General features: G+C 33.2%; 1 pseudogene; it reads left to right on the top strand.

Annotated features, from left to right (window-relative positions):
* Positions 1-17,310: 17,310 nt before the first annotated feature.
* LOC113176150 (AP-4 complex subunit sigma-1 pseudogene) lies at positions 17,311-17,966 on the top strand (annotated as a pseudogene).
* The last annotated feature ends 780 nt before the right edge of the window (positions 17,967-18,746 follow it).

Below are 18,746 nucleotides of genomic sequence, written 5' to 3'. Positions count from 1 at the left end.
GTGAAATTCACTGTATTATATTCATATATGTACATAGGAAAATTTGGTTAGATTATTCCACTGTTCATCCCTTTTCCAAGTCCTCCTTCCCTCCCTCCTCAATCCCCTTCCTCTATTCCCTGATCAATAGAGTTTTCATTTTAAGTATTTCTCTTTGTTTGTTTTTCAGAACCCCCATTTCTTTATTGAAGTAATCTTTTGTTTCCTGATTTTGCTTATGTAACTCTTTATTGAAATTATTTTTTGCTGCCTTTTTGCTCTCTTATATCATCCTTTGATTCACAGAACATTTTAATTATGTATATCTTGAACTTCTTCTCTGTTATTTCTTCTGTTGTGCTGGCCATGGATTCTTTTTTTTTATCTTCATTTACTTTTTTTTTTATTATTGGTCGTTCAAAACATTACATAGTTCTTAATACATCATATCATGGATTCTAATAATGTAGTATCTTGAATTGTTTGGGACACTTTTTTCCTGTTTGTGTGTATTCCTTTCTAGCACTGTAGATCCAAGGCAATACTATTTTTACCAGGTAGGCCTATAGTGCCCCTGCAGAATTCCAATACCTCTCCTTTGAAGGGAAGAACAATATCAACAGATCCCAATACTATATATATATATATATATATATATATATATATATATATATATATTCTTAAACCAAATAGATGCTATAAGGCATTTACAGTTTTGTCACAATATACAGAAATGGTGGAGTTTTGGCTCAGTGGTAGACCACTTGCCTCCCATGCATGAGGCACTGGGTTCGATCCTCAGCACCACAGAAAAATAAATAAATAAAATAAAGATATTAAGTCTATCTACAACTAATTTTTTTAAAAAATATACAGAAATAATGAATTTAATTAATTTCTACAAAATAAACAGTAGATTTGCAAAAGGGTTTATAGTTTCTTATGGTGGACAAAGTACTGGGGGTAAGGTGTAAGATGAGATGTTGAGGGGGTAGGACATGAGGTATAGAGTTATTAGTCTTAGGAAGTGTGAAAAAGGAATCTAAAGAAGATGGTTAGTAGCAGGGGAAGAAAGAAGAAGTGATTTTGAGGAGAAAAGTAAGTGAGAAGACAATACAGTATATAAAACAAACACATAAATATTAAGAAAAATTAAAAAATGTAAAAATAGGAGATAAAAAAATATACGACACAACTGTGATATAGTATTCAGACATTCCAGTCCTCAGTATCCTAATTCATGCAAAGTACTTGGTTTCACAAATGTTGGGGATGTGAGGGCAGGAGAAAAGGGGGAAATAAAGTCTCAAAGGAAGAAACAAGGATTGTTTTGGTTGGTGATCAGTACCTTTCCTGCTTCCCTTCTCATCCAATAGGTGGTGATTACTGATATTCGCTGGTATCTCCACCCTCAGGATGTTGAAGGTTACCAGGGTGGGAGGATTGGTCTTGGGTATACAGGGCACCTGAAAGTGGGGTATGGCACCAGCCAATCCAATAAGAGACTGCACTTCAAGGATCTCCTTCGGGTCCGCTCATATGATGTGGGCACCCGGTTGTATCTCCTTATATTGCCTATAGACCTCACAGTTCCTGGTCATTAATCTAGTTTGTAAACTGTATCTCACTCACCCTCTCCCTTTCTACTTCTTAATCGGGGACCTTTCTCTCTGGAGGTCTTGTGGGTTGCACTCAGTGGGCTGCAAACCTGTCTTGGAGAGCTATTTTGTATTGGCAATCACTGTGCGAGGTTAGTGGCTGCTGGGAACAGGAGGGAGTTGGGGATTATGGATACCTGCCAAGCCAGTGTTCTAAGCTGGGAGTTGCCCCAACTAAAGATGGTGACAAAGGTGTCCCAAGATGGAGGCAGCTGGCTGCTTTCAGCGATTGAAGTGTCAGGTCGGATGGTGGGGGGCAGTGGTGTTGGGTGATGCGTTCAAAGAAGCAGCTCAGAACCAGTGTGGGCTCCGCGGGTGTCATTGAGGCTGTCCTGGGATTGCCTGTGCTCAGTGGGTTTTGGTGGGGCTGTTGATCAATAGAGTTTTACTCATCCATAAAGAAGAATTAAATGATTCTATTTGCAGTAACATGGATGAACTTTGAAAACATAATATTAAAACAAAGAAGGTCAAGGGTTGTATGTTTTCTGTCATGTGTGAAAGCTAGAAAGGAAAAAAGATAAGAAAGGTGGTGTGGTAATCAAAGGGTGATCCATAGAGTAAAGGAACTGGGGGAAGGAAGAAGGGAAAGGGAGAATAATATTGTCCAAATGATATAGTTATATTGTGTATATTTATTTAATATGTAACAATGAATCCCACAATTATGTGCAATTACAATGCATCAGGGGGAAAAAAAGGTAAGGCTGGTTATCCTGTACTGAATCATGTCATTACTAAGAATTTGGAGGTAGACTTAAACAGGGAGGTAGAAATGTAGCACCATGTATGTGTTTCCGACTCAGCATAGACATGATCATTTTTGTCTTGTGTTTGAATAAAGGTCCCATATGTATTCTCCTCCATCCAGGACTTATAACTTCTTCAGGAAAGATATATATCTCTTTAGTCAAAACTTGTGAGGGCTCTTCACTTTAGATTTAATTTTCCCAGGAATGTAGAATCTACTTGCCTGTAACAAGCACTACTATTTCTATACTCTCTCAAGTCTGACATAGACTTTGTAAATTTATGTTTGATTATAAGTCAGGTCCACTATCCTCTTAACATTCAAATTGAAGGAAAGTGCCATGACTTTTAAAAGAGCTGAATAATTTTTAAAAAAATATTTTTTTAGTTGTCAGTGGGCCTTTATTTATATATGATGGTGAGAATTGAATCCAGAGCCTCACCCATGTCCTAGCACTCTACCACTGAGCGATATCCTGAGCCCAAGAGCTGATTAACTTTAACTGTCCTGAAAATTTTTATTATGAAAATTCCTTTGGTATTTGTCTTTTTTAAACAACTTAAAGTACTTTAGTATTATTTCTAATTTTTTTGCACTAAACAAGCAAGAATCTTTAGCAGCTTTGGCTAAGAAATTAAACTTCTATAGGAGAGTAAGAATGAATATACAGAGAGAGGTTTTCACTTGGTTAATATTAACATGATTTCTAATTAATAAAAAACAAAAAATATGTTTATAGATAAAATTGCATTTTTCATAAAGAAGAAAAAATAGTAGAATTTGCTTTTGATTTTAAAGTCAGGACCATGTTCAGCAAGAAGAAGAAGTTGTGCTCCATTTGTGTACAATGTGTCAAAATGCATTCTACTGTCATGTATAACTAATTAGAATATTTTTTTAAAAGTCAGGATCAACCTACAATTTTGAACCTACTTTTATATTATAGACATCTCCATAATTGAGAATCCCATCCTTCTAGACACCTAGCATCATGTAAATATTTCTACTTCTTTTTAAAGTACATTAGAAAAGCTAACACCAAAATAAACAATAAATGAGATCAATAACATAAAATAACAGTTCCAGAATTCCAGATAATCATGTAATCCAAACAAGGATAATGATAAGAAAGAAAAATTTCCTGTATTTTATCTGTATAAATAAGAAGAATAGTAACAGAAACATACACATTTAATGAACACTTAAGAATTTAACAAAACATAGAGGTTAACTCCTCTAATTTATTGTATCAAACCAGATAGTTTTATTTTTAATCAAACTCTTCTTTGTTTTGAAAGACATAAATGATATAACTGGTTGCAAATATTTTATATAATACATATTTGATCAATGTTTTGGAACTGTTTGGTGTGAGGTAATAATCAATAACCAGTCAAGAATGACATTTTCTTTCTTGGATCTTCTAAAGTATATATGTCCTACATCACTTATCACATAGTTTGCGACCATTTTTTGTGTGAACATCTAGTTGTATTATTCATTTTCAAACAGTGATTTATCACCCATTGTCATGACTTACACTTCTTATGGAAAATGATTGACTATAATATTTCTAAGTATCAACTACCGCCTCAAAACCAAGTGCTTCTGATCTGGAATTTGAATGATTGTGGAAAACTTAATGAACATTTCTGTGTAGTTGACACAGAGGGCAAACTAATAGTGTCCGTTTTATAGTATATGAGCTATTTTCCATTTGCAGTGGCATTTTCAAATGGACAATATATATTCTTCTTTGGGAAGGCTTTATTTTGGTATTATTGTTTAAAATCACAGAAATTTACCTTAGACAGTTGCTAATGAAAAATTTTATTTCTGACATTCTTACAGAAAAATAACTGAAAATGTAATTCATTTCAAATCAAATTAGAGAACTGAATACTATTTCCTTGAAACCAACTTTCATGCCTTTTTCCTCAATTCTAATTACAAATTATGTGTCAAACAAATAAGCAATTATTTCAAATGCAGCAGCCCACATTTTGAAACATTTCAAACAAATCTATAAATATAAAAATGTCAAAATATTTTAATGAAAATAACCTGATTTTTGTGTAAATCAATACCTAAGAAGAAATAAAAGTTGTAAAATGGCAGAACTTCCATATCACATAATAGGAATCAACTTATTAAAACCTTAGGAACTGACAGTTCAATAGATGTACTAAGAAACTGAAATTTGGTTTATTTCCTATTAATTTATTTACATTTGTACTTATTTGTAATTTTGAATGTGTATAAAATTATGTGCAGACATTTAGTACCAATACTGAAATATTTTACAGTTTTTTATAAGCATGACTTATTATTTAAATATATATCATATTTTATAGTAATTTTTTCTTATCTAATTAAAATATAAAATCTACTGACAGCAAGCACTGTATCTTTTATTTCTCTATTTCCCACTTTACCACAGTGCCTTGCAAAAGTAAATGTTCAATATTTGTTGATCTGATTTTGATCACAATCTCAGAAGAAAAAAATATTCTAGTTTTATAAAAAGTATGAATTAATTAGTAGAAAAAGTATCATTAGGAGCTGGGGTTGTGGCTCAGCGGTAGAGCACTCACCTAGCATGTGTGAGGCCCTGGGTTCAATCCTCAGCACCAAATAGAAAGAAAGAAAGAAAGAAAGAAAGAAAGAAAGAAAGAAAGAAAGAAAGAAAGAGTATCATTAAATAATGAAATATGTTTTTGTCTTCTCTTTAATTTGCAAAAGTATTCCTCTGAGCATTATGACAAACTTTTGAACAATGTAATTATGAGATCTTCATTTAGAATGAGGTGAAATTCTAAACTGAATAAATATATTACTCTGAAAGTATCATGCTTAATTTTGGGTGCTATAATGTTGTTGTGAAATGTGAGTTGTTGTGAAATGCCAAAGAAAGAAAATAATGAAGAATTCCACATTTTCTGGCATGATAAAATGCAACAATACCTCCAAATATTCAGGGAAATTCAAACTTGGAACAGAAGAATATCCTTTAAATCCACATAATATCCTTTACCCAAGAGTATTAATACTGCCACTAGATTTGTGTATTTTTCCCATCTCAGGGCTTTGGCTTTTATCACTAATTGATTATTACTTAACAGGTGACTATACATGTAATAAAGATAACTGTGGAAGAATAAGAAATAAAGAATGAAGATTAAATCACAACCAGCAATGCAACCAAACATTTATTTCCAGAGTGCAAATATATCATCAACTTGTAAAACTGCTAGTAAAACACTTTTAAATTGACATTATTGGACAGTGGGAAAATATTTTAATGAACTAAATGTATTAATATCTTCCTTCTTTTCTGTTGTTTTCACATGTGATAAAACGATTTCTAAAGCACTTCATTTTCAAAGTCTACCATGAGAAATATTTTTAATCATAAAGTGAAAACATATAACTAAATATATGGCATATATATGCCTTCCTCTCATATTTTACATGTTGATACTTACAAATGCAAGGAGTCATGAAAGTTAGTTGTAAAATCTTGCCCGTTGATGTGAACAAAGATATTAATTCATACACTTACTTAAAAGCCCACATTTAACTCATGTTCATCATTTGACAGTTTGCACATCCATTATTTCTGAACAGATTTACTAAGTGAAGAGATTTCATGATATATATTAACTTCTAATGGAAAAAAAGTTTCACAGAAAAATTAACAAAAATATATCTTTAAAATTCTATTTCAAGATATTAATCTATTTGTCATAGGAAATGATTTGCGGCATAAATATTTTTTCCCAGGGAAGAGAGTTTATTTAATCTTCCAAGTTTTATAATACTCAAATTTAAATTCCATCCCAATAAGACTTTAGCAAAAGTAACAGTGAAGTGAAAAAAAATATATACACACACACACATACACACACACACACACACACACACATATAGAGAATGGTATATATAATATATGTGCTGTATGTACTATATATTATATGTAGCATAATGATTATATGTAATAAATAGTATATAAGAATATATTATACAATAAATATTTAAATATAATATATATATTAAGCAGAAAATCTGATTCTCACTTTCATCTAGTTTATATAGTATTGAGTTTATATTGAAAATGCTAGGCTTCACTTTTTTCATTAGTAGAATAGAAATATGCATGGCTCTCCTGGTTTCTTGCTATTTGTAGAAATAGATTAAGCTTTCACTAATATAAAGGACAAAAATATGATAGACCCTCAAGATAATTTTCTCCATTTTTGTAACATGATAACACTTTTCATCTTGCTTACCTTTAAAAATTTATTATCATAACGTAATAACCATGATAAAACTGAAGAAAAATGTACAGCTCAGTTCAGTTATATAACACAAAGCAAAACAAGTACCCTAATACCACTCTTCTCTCCAGATTTGGATCATGACCATGACCCAGATGTATCTCTGTACCCACACATCACTCTCCTGATTCTCATAATAATTACTTTCATTTTATTCCTTACACCTTTACTAAACAAAAATGCATCCCTATATTTTCTTGGGCCTCAAAATTTATACTCATTAAATTGTATGTCATATAATTTTTCTATCTTCCTTCTTTCACTCAACATTATAAATGTGAGTTTCATGTATTCCTTTGTCCTGTTTCATTACTCTTTATTATTACACTGAATGAACATACAATAATTTTTGTTTCAGTTGTTGTACTATTGATGAATGTTTTTGTTGCTTCCAGTAACTTGACTATAATGAGTAATGGGTATGAACATTCATGTCCTGGTGTATTGATATTCATACACATGCATTTCTGTTAGTTAAGTTTCTACAGAGGAAATGCTAAGCAAAAATGCTATTTTCAAAAGTGACAAATAATAATATATGAGAATTTTCATGTTTTTCATAATTTTGTTAAAATGTTATATCAATAACAATTCTGATATTAGCTATTCTAGTAATGCAACAATATCTCATATTTTAATCTGCATTTCACTGATGACATTAATGAGTTCAAAACCCATTTATTATGTCTATTGGACATTTGAATATCATAATATAGGACATATTTTAAAAATTTATTTTTTAATTGTTTGTTGCTTGCCCAGGAGGAATAAAAGATACCCCAAAGATTTGTGTCTTTGGTCCTCCATTCTTCACTTCAGTCAGATATTTTCAGCCTTGAAGGAGATATTTTATTCCTTTTTTATTTGGTTAGGTATTATTTGTTATTTTTAGATGATTAGTTATTGGCAGGTTAATTTTCATTATCTACTTCACAATTTTGGGGAAATTCTTGCATCATTTTTATATAGCAATAGCACCAGGAAGAGCTATGATGGGAACATATAATCTATACTTTTCCATCTGATACCACACAAAACCTGCTTTTTTAAAGCCCCTCCTTATTTTTCCAAGTTGGAAACTTCCTTATTTCTTTGCTCAATATCATGGAGTTTCCAGATATCTGATTGTTTTTCAATATTTGATATCCTGAAACACCCCCACCCACACACAAAAAAGGAGAAAGTGGGGCAGTAAAATAGAAAGTTGATTCCTATCAATAATTCTGTTCTCTGGGTCAGTTGTTTTTCCTTCTCTGTACCTGACTCCTGTTGGTTCTGATTTATTAAATGAGATCACCCTACTCTGCCTCAAATAGACCCTCAGCACATATCTTTATTTTTACCTGTCCCTTGAATTTTCACTTATCCACAAACTCCTTGGAAACATCATGTCTCTCATTCATTTCACTTGTTTTTGCTTTGTAGCCCTTATGGCACTCAATATAAGAGAAAAAGGATATTATCCCCTTGAGACCTACTGATCAACAAGAGCAGTTGTTGCCCTGCCTACTGGTGCATTATTCAATTTATTGCACAAGTGTCAAGTTCTGCCATGGTACTTGAGCAGTACCTCTTAACAGTCTTTAAGTTTCTTAGTCTTTCATTTTTGTGACAATATATAATCCCAATTCTATCCTATATTTCAAGGTCCTTTTCTTTTAATTGTTATTCTTTTTATTCCCCAAATGTATATTATTCTATATATCAACTCCATAAGAAAAATGTCTCACAATTCCAATAATTATTTTTACTAACTACCTAAACTATCTCCCTAGTCTAGATTTCCAACAACATTTCTGTTTTCTAATTGCCAATTGGTCACAAAATTCAGTACCATCCTCTAAATATCAGGGGCATTTCTCAGATCAATACTTTAATGCCAGTGTTGTTCTCACTGTCCATCACATTAGTGATCTGAATGCTTTTTTTCCTTAATATATCATTCAAATTTTTCTTTTACTTTCCATCCCCATCAAAAAGGGTAGAGGACAGACTTGTACTTTTTATTAATTCAAGAGTCTATGGAGCTATGGGGACATGATATAGAATCTGAAAGTCCACAGAAATTATAGATAATTTTAATATACATATTCAAATTTATAAAGACCATTAGCTGTCATTAATTTCTTAAAGGACTACGAGCAAATAGTACAGATTCTCATTGCCTTATACCCTTATTTTTTTCAATAACCTCTGGGTTTTATAAGATCACTCTAAATTTGGCTAATTTTGAAGATAAATCTCTAAGCAGTATTTTCACCTTTCCAATATCAATTCATTCATTTAACAAATATTTGTCAAATATCACCTATGTGCCCAATATTATTATAAGTTCTGTAGTAATACTGGTGAACAAGATAAAAAAAAGTCCCTGCTTTTATGAAGTGTATATTTAAGTGGTGAAGAAAATGCAAATAACAAGGAATCAAGTAAGTTTCAATTAGTCATGATTTCTGTTACTGTAATTAAATAGGAAGATTTTGCAGGTATTGGGTAACTGTTTCAGAATTAATGGTCAAGGAAACCCCTCTAGGAACATGTGAGATCTAAATGGTAAGAAGAAATCAGCCATGAGGTAAAAAGGGAAAAGCATTTCAAATTCAGGTACACACTAATGCAAAGGCTCAAAGTTGGATACAAACTTGGTGTTTTTAGGGAACAAAACAGAAGGACAGTTTTGTTAAAGCTGAGATCAAGAGGCAAACCTCTGGGTAAAATTTTAGATAGGGCCTATAACAGGTGACTTTGAAAACTAGAATGAGGAATTTGAATGAAATTTTAAAAAATATAGAAGCCCAGCACAATGGCAAATGCTTATAATTCCAGCTACTTGAGAGACTGAGGCAGGAAGATTACAAGGTGAGACTAGCCTGGACAACTTGGAAAGACCCTCTCTCAAAAAAAATAGCAAGGGCTGGGGATTCAGCTCAGTGGTAAAGCATCTCTAGTTCACTCCCCAGTACCTAAACCACACACACACACACACACACACACACACACACACACACACACACACTGTAAAACTTGAGAAGAGGCAGAATCTTATTTTGTGAAGAATAAATGCATCTTGACAAAAGCAGATGTGAGGGACAATTGCAGCAGTCCAGGTAGCAGATTATGAAGGTTACAATGCTAGTCCTTGAAAAATCTATTAATTTTACTCATAGATTCACAATGTAGTCATGCTGACCTTACTTATGCTATATGTATCTCTCTTTACTTTTTCCATATGTTACATCTTTTATTTCTTATTTCTTTTTATTTCATGAGTTTTAACCTGATCCATGATAACTAATTTTATTGCTTCTTACCTTAATTTCTTCCTTGAATGCAATCTATTCTTCAAATGCCTTCATTATATTCCATCTTATACCTTGCCTTTCCAAACAGCAGTGCCAAACCTCATTTCTATACATATATGTTAAGACTATTTTGCCTATAGGCAAAATTTTAATGCTATGTGCCTTTTAGGTACATTATATATTTGAAAAATTATGGTGAAAGAGAGCAACATGAAATTTTTATATTTTGTTGATTCCTAGTAGAAAATCATCATGTCATTTGAGATTGGAGATATGAAAGTTAAGTTCATCAAATGCATTTCCATTTTCTTATGTCCAATTTCTAGTTAATCTCTTTACAAAGGATAAAGATAAGTAAAAGCCTTTGGCAAATTTAAGACTTAGAATGCCCTTAAGGCTTTTATCAGGTAGATGATTACTTTCATGTAGATAAAATTCACAAATTATCTTGCATGTATAAAGGAAAGATACTAGAAAAAGTGAACGTTCCATCAAAATACCATCAAAACTGAACACCCTTGACTCCTATACTCAAATCAACAATCTTAGATAAAATTCAAATCCGTGCACAGTTACATTGAACTTGTGAACATAAAATATGACCAAATTCTACTAGTAAAGCATCATTTCTCACCTCATTCACTTTCTGAATTCTTTAAAGTTAATTAGTCCTACTTACAACATTAACAATTCCCTTAATAGTTCCCACAGCACAATTTGTTTTGATTTCTATTTCTTACTTATTTCATTTGGTCTTACATTATGAATAATTACTAGGTCATATGCTAATTTTCCAATTAAACAAAAACCTTCCTCCATTATATTATATCTTGGTCCCTATAAGGTGTCTGTGAGGCAGAAATAGTTGGGATTTCATATTATAGATAAGCAAGCAAGGCTTCTTCATCCAGCTGTTAAGTATAGAGCTAAAAGATGAATCTATTCTCTCAAACTACAAAGCAATGTTATATTTGTTGTTCCATAAATACCATCTAGTCTTTGTGGTAAAAACTCATATTCCACATGGAGGAAGGGACTTACTTTTGCTTGAGTTCTTTAATATCTCCAACCAGTGGGTGCACAGAGCATCTTTAGGAGTTACCCTATGTTTCAGTGACACAGGCAACCTCCAGAAATCATGCTCCATTATCTCCTACATCTACCATAATTTGGATTTTAAATGTCCCCCAAAGGTCTATATGCTAAAATATATGCTAAAATGGTCACCAAACAAGGTTCTATTGGGAGGAAGTGCAACATTTAGGAGGATGTACCTAGTAGAAGGAAGTTAGATCGTTGGAGGCATGTCCTTGAAGGGATATTAAGACACCTGCCCCTTCTTTGCTTACCAGATACCTTGAAGTGAACACTCTTTCTTCACCACACATTCCTGCCATTGTGCTGTACTGTGCCACCACAGACCCCAAGCAACTGGGCCAAGTGACCAAGGACTGAAACCTGAAGTTGTGAGCCAAAATGAATCTTTATTCCTTGTAAATCATTAGGTGTTTTATCACAGTGTTGAAAAACTAAGAGAATTCTCCAGTTATCATCAGTTGAAAAAGTAGTTCCAGTTGTTTTTCAATATTCCCTGTGATGAGAATAATGACAAATTCCATACAGAATGAAACTTCTTGAATAAATAAAGAAATCCAAAAATTGAACAACAAAAGCTTCAATCATGTCAATTGATGGAAACATTTCTTAAAATATCATCATATGCTGTGAAAAATACAACATTCAATCTTTATGAATACAAATTCTTCATAAAGATTAACTCATTTTTTCTTTAAAAATATCAGTGTATTCACTTATACAAATGTAAAACAGTGATGATTCTTATACAATATTAATCAATGTCATTTGTTTAGAAATGCAATTGGTGTGCATCATGAGTCATGATTATAAATTCATGTAAACTGCCTTTAGCTAATAAACAAGAAAAATTAAAATTAAAATGTACCAAGTGTCAACTGGATCAATGATAACTAATTTGTATAGATTTAAATTATATCTATCCACCTCAGGCAATCATTGATTTCTTTAATAACAGAGTTAGAATATTCTTTTGAGCAATTAGAGCTCAATTGCTATCAAATAATTTAGATTTTAAAATGACTTTTAAAAATTACATGCTTGAACATTTAGAAGAAATCAAAATCTTGTTTATTTCTGATTGCTTATTATATGGGTCATTGAACATTGTCTGAATTAAATTTCAATAATTTCATTTGGTATTCTTTCATTCTTCAAATATCCAGGTTTTAAGAATGAGGGTTAAAATAAAATGCATATTTGCCATAAAATCCTATAAACAGAATTTAATTTCTCTTCAATAAAACAATGAACAGCCCATATATTTTTCTTAACTTGGAAACTCCTGAGCTGAAATTAAGAATGAATTTGACTGAGAAAGGCTCAAATTACTTTTTATCCTTCAAATTTTGAAGGAAAAACTCACAAGAGTGTATATTTTGCCATGCACAAGGGGAAAGGTATTTTGCTTAGATTTGCTGTGTTCTCTGCTGCAATCAAGTTGGTTTCAGAAAAATAAATGATTCACATCTATACCCTCTACATCCAAGTAGACATCAGGACCCAAATGGTTTAAGTTTAAGGTCTAATTTTCTTTGAAAAATCTCTCTCTCTCCGCCTGCTCCTCCCTCCCTTAGATTCCTTTTTTCAGGGCCAATATTTTCAGGCATTAAACTGAGAGGATGATTAATGAGATATGCTCTTCTTCCTTGTAAATGCATGAAGAGATAATGAGGCCAATCCTCTGAGACCCAACCCCTGACAATGCCCCCACCAAACTGTAGTAAGGGCTTTCCCTAAAATATTGTTCATATCTGAAATAATTGCTTGTTGAAAATATAATATTAAAAACAATGTTGTTGAAATTTTTATTTCTAAAAACAGAAAACTAGGTAACATAACCAATTCTCCCTTCTGAACAACTAAATAATTAAAAAAAACTTCTCAAATTAAAAAAATAACAGCAAATAGATAGCGGCACACTCAGGAAACTCTAGGGAAAACTGTAAACACAGAAAGATAAACTGATCTCTCAAAACTTCTCTCAAGTTGAAGGCATTTTCTGTTCTTGGGAAAAAATCTGAGAACTGAAGCAATAGTTTAGTTAACCTCATGGGAAAATAGTAAAAGACAGAGCCCATAGCCTTCTTAATGTAGTGAATCCATTAATATACTCAGTGACAACTGATATGTCCAAGTCCTACCCCTGAAGAATAATAGTAAACTAGATTTTCTAATGGTAGTATGGAGCTCTAACAATTTGGATAAAAATTCTCAGATTAACAGTGCTCACATACTCATGGGCTGAAAAATTCAAATATCCTCCTAGAGAAAGAAACATTATACTAAGCCCATATTTTTTTCATTAATGTTTTTATACCAAAAAGGAATGTCTAAATATGTTTCCAGATCCAGTATACAGTGAGTTTAGATGATTTTACTCTTTCCTTACATCAGGTAAAAAGTTGAATGAAAGGAAAATTCATCAACTCTTCTTAGCTCTATCAAAGAAGTGAGGTCACAGGATAAAAAACTGCTTCTAAAATTGGATAGATGAGTTGATTGTTGCAGAGAATCACAAATTACCATAACATAAATCTATGAGCAAAAATCTGAACTGTAATTGATGAATTGCTAGAGGCTCAGTGTGGATAAGTCTGGAAGATAAAACCTCCAGGGGCACTCAGTATTAGAAGGTTCCTCATAATTTTGTGAGTTTTAATACTGGGAGCTCTGTTATGTCCTTATAGTGAATATTAGAGAGAAAAATCCCACTGTTTCCAGCAGGGGATAGGGGAAAGTAATCATTTTCAAATATGCTAGATATTCTGTTATTCTTACCAAGGCCTTCCCTCAGAAAAGTTATTATACTGAAGCCTAATCTTCTGGGATTATATTAGAGCCTAACCTTTCAATTAGAAGGGAAAAGGCCAACTGTAGTTTCCTTTAGTCTTTCACAAATGTGGATATATCTGACTCCAGCTTCCTTCAGTTATCTTGTTCCACCTCCAGAGGAAAAAACACTGAGGTCCCTGGTGAAGTTCATATTTCAGGGACATTGGCTTACCAAAAAACTGAGACCTGCTCATAGGAATATAGAAAATGTTATCTCTCCCCACTTTATCAGTATTGAAGACCAGCTTATTACAGTTTGTTGTATCCAGTGCATCATGTTTGTTTTTCAACAAAAAATTATAAGGCACTAAAGAGCAAAAACTTTCACAGAATTTGAACAGACTGGATTAGCATAACATCCAGAGTCATACATAACAGAAATAATAGAAATATCAAACCAGGGTTTAAAAAAATCTATTAATATTATGTTAAGGACTTTAATGTAAAAGTAGATAACATACATATAGAGATTACAAGCAGAGAAATGGAAATTATAAGAATTAAAAAGTCATATAAGATAAAAACACTAAAATAATTGACTTATATATTTGATGGGATAATTTGTGGCCTAGAGATGGCTGAAGAAAGGATATCTGAGCCTGAGGATATGGTTTAGATATTAGATGTTCTTCAAATGCTCATGTGTGAGAAGTGAAAGTTTAGAGGTAAAATGATTGAGTTCTGAGAGCCTTAAACTAATCAATGCATTGATCCCTGGATAGGGATTAACTGGGTGGTGATTGTAGGCAGGTAGGGGGTGGCTAGAGGAGATGGGGCTCTGGAGGCCTGCCTATGGGGATATATATTTCATCCTTTTTTATGTTTTAAAACTTTTTAATGAGGTATAACAGATACATAGAGAAGTATACAAATTATAAAAGCATACCTTGATGAATTTTTGTAAACTAAATATACCCATGTAATCAGCCTCAAGTCAAGAAACAGAAGATTACAAGTACCCAAAGCCCCTGTGTCATCTCCCAGTGACTAATGTTTCCTTCAAGGTAGCTAACCACTATCCTGACTTCTTACAGAGTCAATCAACTTTGCCTGTTTCCAAACTTTTTACAAAGGGAATCATGCACACTCTTCCTGAGTGGCTTCTTTTGCTGTTATGTTTGTGAGATTCCTCTTATTGTCATACTTAATTTACTCATTTCCAATACAAAGCATTTCTTTTTTTTTTTTTAGAGAGAGTGAGAGAGGGGAGAGAGAGAGAAAGAATTTTTAATATTTATTTTTTAGTTCTCGGCGGACACAACATCTTTGTTGGTATGTGGTGCTGAGGATCGAACCCGGGTCGCACGCATACGAGGCGAGCGCGCTACCGCTTGAGCCACATCCCCAGCCCCAATACAAAGCATTTCATCTTATAAACATCCCACAGTTTATTATGTTGTTGACAGGTGTTGGGGTAGGGTTCCAGTTTGGGGGCTATTAAGAACACTGCTGCTATGAATGTTCTACTAGTAGGTGTCTTTGGTGAATATGTGTGTTTTCCTCTTGGGTATATATGGACGAGTGGAATTGCTGAGTCAAAGTACACATGTTCTGTTTTAGTAGATTGTGCCCCCACCCTATCAGCCTCCAGCAACTCCCTACTCTTTACTGTGAATTTGACTATTTTGGTTTCTTCATGTGGTTGACAGCAGGCAGTATCTGTTGTTACACTTTTCACTTAGCATAATGTCCTCCAGGTTCATCCATGTTGTTGCAAATGACAGGATTTTTTCCCTTTTTAGAGGCTGAATAATATTCCATTGCACGTGTCTGCTTCGTTTTCTTTCTCCATCTATCCACTTATGGACACTTAGTTTGCTTCCATATCCTGGCTGTTAAGAATAATGCTACAGTGAACATGGGTATTCCGATACCTCTTCAAGATCTAATTATAACTCCTCTGGATGTGTACTCAGATGCTTGCCTATGGGGATATATATTTTGTCCTTTTTGAGCAGAGAATTCTCTCTCTCTCTCTCTCTCTCTCTCTCTCTCTCTCTCTCTCTCTCTATCTCTGCTTTCTGGTGTGATGTCTTGAGCCACTTTCATCCACCACACTCTTCTGCCTTGATGGTCACCCTCACCTTGAGCCCTGAGGAGTGGAGGTGGCCATCTATGGACTGTGACTGCTGAAACTGTGAGGCCCAACACAAACTTTTCCTCCTTAAAATTGAAAAATCTGACTAAAATATGAGATAAAAACACAAACTTCTAAAACTTAAAACAGAAATAAAGTAAAAAAAAATGAACAGAATAGCCAAGAACTATGCTCTGAGACAACTACAGAAGGTATAATATATTTGTAATGGGTATGCCAAAAGAAGAATAGAGAGAAGGATATAGAAGTAAAATATTAAGCAGTAATCACTGAGAATTTTCCCCAAATTGATGGCAGACATTGAACCCACAGATCCAGAAACCTCAGAACACCAAGTAGCATAAATGCAAACAAACAAAAAACAAAGGAGCAAGCATGAGAATTACCTCTGAATTCTCCTCATAAATGGTGTAAGCAAGAAGAGAATGGAATAAAACAAAGCATTGAAAGAGAAAAAAAACAACAGCCTATAATGCTGTACCAAGAGAAATTATAATTCAAAAGTAAAGCAGAGGGGCTGGGGTTGTGGTTCAGTGGTAGAGTGCTCACCTAGCACATGTGAGGCCCTGGGTTCGATACTTAGCACCACATAAAAATAAAAAATAAAGATATTGTGTCTAGCTACAAATAAAACATAAATATTAAAAAAATATAAAAATAAAAATAAGAGCAAATCAAATTCAATAATTTATAAAAATAATTATATACCATGACCAAGTGGGATTTACCTCAGGTGTGCAAGACTGGCTCAGCATTCAAAAGTAATTAATGTAGCTCATTCCATCAACAAGATAGAGAAAAATCACATATATTAATGATAATGACACTCAGCAAACTGTGAATAGTGGGAGAGCTTCCTCTACTTCATAAAGAACATCTACAGAAAACCTACAGTCAACATACTGCTTAATAGTGAGAAAGTTGAAATTTCTAGCCATGATCAGGAATATGACAAGGACATCCTCTCTCCCCACTGATCTTCATCATTGTATTGAAAGTTCTAACAATTACAGAAGGACACGAAAGGAAAATAAAAGCTATACATATTAGGAAGAATGAAATGAAACTATGTTTGCAGGTGACATGATTATCTATGTGGAAAATACAAAAGAATTACAAAATCTCTGGAATTAATAATTAATTATAGACTAAAAGCCAAAATGGCTGCCCCAAGGAAGCCTGGACCGCGTAGCTAGTGAGGGTTGGGGAACAAGCTTCAGGGGGAAAGGGGGATGGGGACTCTAGGAAGCCCATCGCAGGACCATAATTCCCCGAGCCGCACAGGTTCCAATGACAGCCATCCCTTGCTATAACTTTTAAACTGTATTTGGAAAAACACTGGCCAGGAAAAAAATGATAAAATTTTTCCTTATGGTGAATAAACAAGGCCAGACCTGACTTTCTAAGTACTATGAGCATGTGGAGATTAATAAGCCTACATACACTTCTGGAAACAGAAGTCATAAAGAGCTGTTTCTCTCGATCCAATGAACAATATTCTTTCATTGAATATAAGGATTTTAAGCTGATATATCCGAAAAATTCAGCTCTCTTCATTGTGGTTGGAGTTAATGACACTGAGAATGAGATGGCTATTTATGAATTCATCCACAATTTTGTGGAAGTTTTAGACGAGTACTTCAGCCGAGTGAGTGAACTTGTTATAATGTTTAATTTGGAAAAAGTACACATCATTTTGGAGGAGATGGTGTTAAATGGCTGCATTGTGGAAACTAATCGGGCAAGAATTCTTGCCCCTCCACAAATTCTTGATAAGATGTCAGAAAGCTGAATAGAAGGCTCTTCCAGATAGCATCAATTCATAGGAAACGTGAAGACCATTTGAAAAGAATCTGGAAGACTACCTATTATGAAATGGGGTACCCTTCCAAACAATATAAATAGGTATTTTCCACAGTTCCTAAATGGAAAATAAAGCTATTTTAAAATATGTACAAAGAAAAATCCTCTCTTAACTGAAGCATGTTTTTTTTTTTCAGTAACTATATTTTTTCCCACTTCTTCAAATTTTGTTGAATACCTAAGAAATCCTCTTTGGTCTCTGCTTCCCTTTGCAAATTAAATTCAGGAATAGTGCGATGGTGGTAAGAAGAATGTGTGACAGTTGTCTATTAGCCAATAAAATTTCTAAGTTGACTTAAAAAAAATTGATTATAGCATGGTTGCAGGATATAAGGATAATAAACATAATCAAATTGCTTTCCTACACACTGACAATGAACAAATGCAATGTGTAATAAAATATACATTACTATTTACATTAGCATCCCCCCAAATAGAATACTTAATTATATATATATATATATATATATATATATATATATATATATATATAAAGTATCCACAAGGAAATCTATACAACTAGGATAAAAAATATAAAAGCAGTAGTTAAATGAGACATGCTTTATGTACATAAATAGAAAGACTCATTGTTGCAAAATCCACTCTTCTGAACTTGATCTGTTGAGTCAATGCAGTCAAATCAAAATCCTAGCAAGGTATTTTATAGTTATCAGCAAACTGATTCTAAAGTTCATATGGAATGGGTTTGCCTAGATTAGCTAACAAAACATTGAGGTAGAAAAGCAAATTGGGAAGGGGCACTATCCAACTTCAATATTGAAAAACTGAAATAATCAAATAGTGTAGCATCAGTGAAATAACAGACAG

This window comes from Urocitellus parryii, chromosome X (assembly GCF_045843805.1).
Source record: "Urocitellus parryii isolate mUroPar1 chromosome X, mUroPar1.hap1, whole genome shotgun sequence".
Taxonomy (NCBI): domain Eukaryota; kingdom Metazoa; phylum Chordata; class Mammalia; order Rodentia; family Sciuridae; genus Urocitellus; species Urocitellus parryii.
Note: the sequence above shows the minus strand (reverse complement) of the source record. Positions and strands in the feature narration are given on the sequence as shown.